The sequence below is a fragment of the Tenrec ecaudatus genome, chromosome 15 (genome assembly GCF_050624435.1).
Source record: "Tenrec ecaudatus isolate mTenEca1 chromosome 15, mTenEca1.hap1, whole genome shotgun sequence".
Taxonomy (NCBI): Eukaryota; Metazoa; Chordata; class Mammalia; order Afrosoricida; family Tenrecidae; genus Tenrec; species Tenrec ecaudatus.
The window spans coordinates 80,777,597-80,782,974 of record NC_134544.1 but is presented as its reverse complement, the minus strand read 5'-3'; the positions used below and the strand labels follow the sequence as shown (position 1 = coordinate 80,782,974).

Genomic DNA, 5,378 nt, shown 5'->3' with positions numbered 1-5,378 from the left:
ACTCTCATTATTGGTCCTCAGGGATTTATAGATGAAGGCTTTTGATGTTCATTAATGTATTTTTAGTAGCTCCCAGTTGTTTATTTTGTCTTCTATAATGTGAATATTTTTATTATGGCCATAGTGTGTTTATATCTTGTATAACTGCCCTCAAATTTGTCCCTACATTTTTATTGTCTGGCTGTATGATCTAGGGTTTATATGTAGGTATTGGATTTATCATGCGTTCATTTTTGTATGTGGCATGAGGTATGGACTTTATTCCATTCTTTTGCAGGTGGAAATCCAATTTTTCCAACATCATTTGTTGAAAAGGATATCTCCTCTCCACTTAATGTGTTTTAGTCCTTTATCAAAGATTAGGTTGTCTATACGTACCTGGTTGTATATCTAGGTTATCAATTCTAATCCACTGCTATTCATATATACCATTGTACCAGGTTGCTTTAAGTGTCATGACTATATAACACGTTATTAAAGTTTTGTTTGACTTTTAAATAGTGTTTTATTTATCCTGTGTTTCTTTCCTTTCTATATTAACCTTACTGATTTCATAGGCTGATATTTATTCCCCAGGGATACAGTGGCAGAAAACCACATCAAACACCTTGAAAGAAGCCTGAGTAGGATACTTTGCTGAAAGTTCCACCAGCAATGCAAGTGGAGGGCACAATAGTTTTGGGGCTTATTGGTCAATCTAAAATCTAGTAAGAATCGTTTAAAGAGCTGTTTCCAATGACAATAGCAGTAGGACTCTGAGAATGAAGAACATTTTGTATCTTTGACCAATGTTACTTCGTAATTCAGGAATAAAACATATAACTTTAAAAATAAAGATACTAGATCTTTCTAATGATGTGTTTCTTCTAAACGCAGTCCATGCAGATAATGCTAATACAGAGATCATGTATCTGAACTTTTTTTTCTTTTCTTTTTTTTAATAACAGGGGAGAGCATGATCGCAGTCCCCCACTACCACAAATTATGCAGTCGAGTTTCCCACATTTGGGGAAATCGCAAGGGTCAGCACATCCGGAGTGTAATGGATAAGCCTCGCCCTGGGAAAACCACCTTCGTGCTCATGGTATCTCCCCTGCCAGGTAAGTATTCATGTATCTGAAAATTATCTAAACTCTTTGTCAAGATAGAATTTATTATTCTAATTTGCTGTTGTTGGTCTTAACCAAAAACCCACACAGCATGTCATTTTCAATACATCTGAATGTTTTTTCTATGTCCCATGTAACTTGGACTACGGTGAATTATAAATCCTTGTGCCTAAAGATGGTTTCTAGTTTGAAACAAACTAAATAATACATACCTAAAAACACCCATATGTGCTTAAGTTTTACTTTTTCTCCTTTTATAATCACTCAGTCATGTTTTGATTTTATGAATAAGAAATATGGGGATATTCAAAGGTGAATTTTCTGTTAACTCTTTTGATTAAGCAATCAGGGAGGGGGAGGTGGTAGGAGGCTGATACCTGTAGTTTTTTTTTTTAAGTACAACATAAGCCCGCTGAGGTAAGAATAAAAAAATTTTTTTAAAAGCAAAAGTGGCATAGGGGAAAAAGCTACTGTATACAAACATTTTTGAGGCAAAGACTGTGTAGTATGGTAGAGACCAGACCAAAACCAGGCATGCACATGGTAGACCATGGTGGAGGAGGGGGGGAAAGGAAAACAAAAGGATGAATATAAGGAAGAAAAAGGTAGTGGGGGCATGGGGCACTAATCCACCCAAGGGGAGGGTATTGTTTATATCTCCACAGGGAAAGTGGGACCAGACTTCAACCAAGTGCCGCAAGGTGTGAATGCAATATCCAGGCGTGGATTAGGAAACCAGTGGAGACATCTGGGAAGCTGGCCCCAGCACCATAAATGAAGTGGATTCCTGCCCTCCCCCGAAAAGAATTTGTTCCAAAGGACTACATTGACTCTGCAGCTCTGGGAGATGGACATATCTGATCAGAGCACATGGGAGCAGATGAAGGGGCAGGAGGAGAGAGTGGAACACAGCCTGGCCCACCAGGCCATGAGGAGGATGTTCCTGAGTAGAGCAGCCAGTCCACAGAGAGAACAACATGGCTGGCCCCACTATGAGAAATGATGCCACTCAGTGACTAAGGGCGATACAGGGGACAGCACCGGAGACACCGTGTGAGAATTACACCAGACCTGATCCCATCACACCGAGGCAAAGCACTGGGGGACTGCAGCGGAACAGCAAGGGAATGGAGTGGCAAGGTCCCCAGGGAATGCTGAAAGTGGACTTTGGGACCAGGGCGTGCTGCCCCAACAGACTGGACTGGAAAACGCTCCTAAGGGCCAGCAAATGATCTCTGAACTAACTACAAGCCTTTCTTTTGTGAAGTGTTTTGTTTTGTTCTTTGCCTGTGGTTTGTTTTTGTTGTTTTGTTGTCTGGTTGTATACTGTTGCTTTGTTTTCCTCTGTCTTGTTTTCATGCATGTTAGTGTCTCCACAGGTCTGTCTGAATAAGACAGGGTTGAAGAACTATCTGGAGGAAAAAAAACGGGACAGACAGTTCCGGGGGGACTTGGGGTGGCAGGGTAGGGGGGTAAGGAAGTGGGGTTAACAAACACAGGGACAAGGGAACAACATGGGACCCAAAATGGTAGAGAGGGGGGAATGGCAGGCATGGTGGGAAATGATCAAGGGTAAGGTTGCTTAGAGAAGAGGTATACTCTCGCCCAGGTGGCGACGAAGCATGGTAGTAGGGCAGGAGGCAAGTCAAGGGAGATGGAGGAAGGAGCTAGGAGTCAAAGGGCATTTATGGAGGTCTAGACAAAGACATGTACTTGCAAATATATACAGGAGGATGGGGAAATAGATCTATGTGTCTATATTTATAGGTTAAGTATTAAGGTGGCGGAAGGACCTTGAGCTTCTACTCAAACACTCCCTCAATGCATGAATACTTTCTTTTATTAAATTAGAACTCTATGATGCTCACTCTCCCGACACAATGGCTGGTGCCAAAGTGGGTGAACAAGTAAATGTGGTGAAGAAAGCTGATGGTGCCCGGCTATCAAAAGAGATAGTAACTGGGGTCTTAAAGGCTTGAAGATAAAAAAGCGGCCATCTAGTTCAGAAGCAACAAAGTCCACATGGAAGAAGCACACTGGCCAGTGTGATCACGAGGTGCCAAAGGGACCAGGTATAAGGCATCATGCAAAAAATTAAAAAAATATATGTGTGTATATATATGTGTGTGTATGTATGTATATGTGTGTGTGTGTGTGTGTGCGTGTGTGTATACCATATTGACTGAAGGGGGAAGTGCAGAGTGGAGACCCAAGGCCCAAGTGTTGGCCAATGGAGATCCCCTCACAGAAGGGTTTAGGAGAGGAGATGGGTTAATTAGGGTGCGAGGTAGTACCGATGAAAAACACAGCTTTCCCCCAGATCCTGGATGCTTCCTCCCCCCAACTACCATGATCCGAATTCTACCTTGCAGGGCTGGATAGGGCAGACTTTGTACACTGGTACATATGAGGGCTGGAGGCACAGGGAATCCAGGGTGGATGATACCTTCAGGACCAAGGGTGTGAGGGGCGAAGCTGGGAGAGTGGAGGGTGAGTGGGTTGGAAAGGGGGAACTGATTACAAGGATCCACATGTGACCTCCTCCCTTGGAGAGGGACGGCAGAGAAGGGGGGGAAGGGAGATTCCGGATAGGGCAAGATATGACAAAATAACGATGTATGAATTACCAAGGGCACATGAGGGTGGAGGGAGCGGGGAGGGAGGGAAAAAAAGAGGACCTTATCCAAAAGGCTTAAGTGAAGAGCAAATGCTTTGAGAATGATTGGGGCAAAGAATGTACAGATGTGCTTTATACTATTGGTGTATGTATATGTATGGACTGTGATAAGAGTTGTATGAGCCCCTAATAAATTGTTTAAAAAAAAAAGAAATGTCTGATGTGTTGTAAGATATTATTTCTGACTGAAAGCTTTACCATATTCATCGCATATATTAGGTTTTTTTCCAGTAGGCATTCATTGATGATCACTGAGGTTCTTCTTCCAGATAAAGGTTTTTCCACATTCACCACACACATGGGGTTTCTTTCCAGTATGAGTTCACTGATGAACAGTGAAAATATTCTTCCAGGTATAAGCTTTTCCACATTCACCACATACATAGGGTTTCTCTCCCGTATGAGTTCGCTGATGAACAGTAAGTTTGGTCTTCCTGATAAAGGTGTTTCCACACTCACCACATATATGCGGTTTCTTTCCTGTGTGAAATGTCTGATGTGATGTTAGGCATTGCTTCTGACTGAAAGCTTTACCACACTCACTGCATACATAAGGAGTTTCTCCAGTATGACTTCGTAGATGAATTTTGAGATGTGCTATCTGAATGAAACCTTTGCCACAATCATGACATACATAGGGTTTCTCTCCAGTAGGAGTTTGCTGATGAGCAGTGAGATCACTGTTCCTGTTAAATCCTTCCCCACATTCACTGCATACACAGGGGGTACCTACCACATGAGTTTTCCGATGTTCCTCGCAATATGTATTACTGTGGTAAGCTTTGCCATATTCCAACCCTGTGTATGGGTTTTGTCCTTTATGTGCTATTTGATAATGTACAGTGAGTTTGAATGCTTTGTCGAACCCTTGCCCACCCTGAATGCATTCATAAGTCTTATCTAGAATATGACTGAGTGGTGCTCACAGAGGAAAGACTCCTTGAAGAAGGTTCTCCCACATTTATCACCTATACGTGGTTTCTCAGTTTTGTCAGATTCCTGATGCTGAATGCATTGTGACTTCATACTACTGGATTTTTCACAATCAGGAAATTTCATTTCAGTATAAAATGGTTCCTGTTGAATATCGAGAAAAGTTTTCTCGTCTCCATTGAAAACAACTGACTTCTTTATTTTAGAATTGTGTAAACAATCCAAATGGTAAACACGGTTACTATAGAAATCAGTTTGGGTGTGAAAATAATGAATGAACACAACTTTGGTAGTTGCTTAATAGGACCGTGAAAATATAAAAAGAATATAAATACAAGCAAAACACAGACACACAAGGGTGGTAAGGCCTGCTAATTTCAGTTGCTTGAGATCAGATGTATTCATTCCATCAATCTTTACTGAAAGACAACTAAGTACTAGACAAACTGGAAATGTGAAAAATTCAGAATGTTCAACTTCGGAGAACACAATTTTACAGGTATATATGAGACTTATGGAAAGCCTACAGTCTAGCTTACAAAACTCCTCTTCCAGTGTTTTCCTGTGGGGGTGTGCAGATTGCTGTGACATAGAAAACAATGCCACCAGTATTTAAAATATCATCAGGATCACACATGGTGCACAGGTCTAAGTAGAAA

General features: G+C 41.5%; 1 non-coding gene across 1 annotated transcript; it reads right to left on the bottom strand.

The window, feature by feature from the left end:
• Positions 1–944: 944 nt before the first annotated feature.
• On the bottom strand, positions 945–1,108 carry LOC142428454 (U1 spliceosomal RNA). The gene has a single exon (XR_012780353.1). It is a non-coding gene; the product is annotated as a U1 spliceosomal RNA (small nuclear RNA).
• Between the last annotated feature and the right edge of the window lie 4,270 nt (positions 1,109–5,378).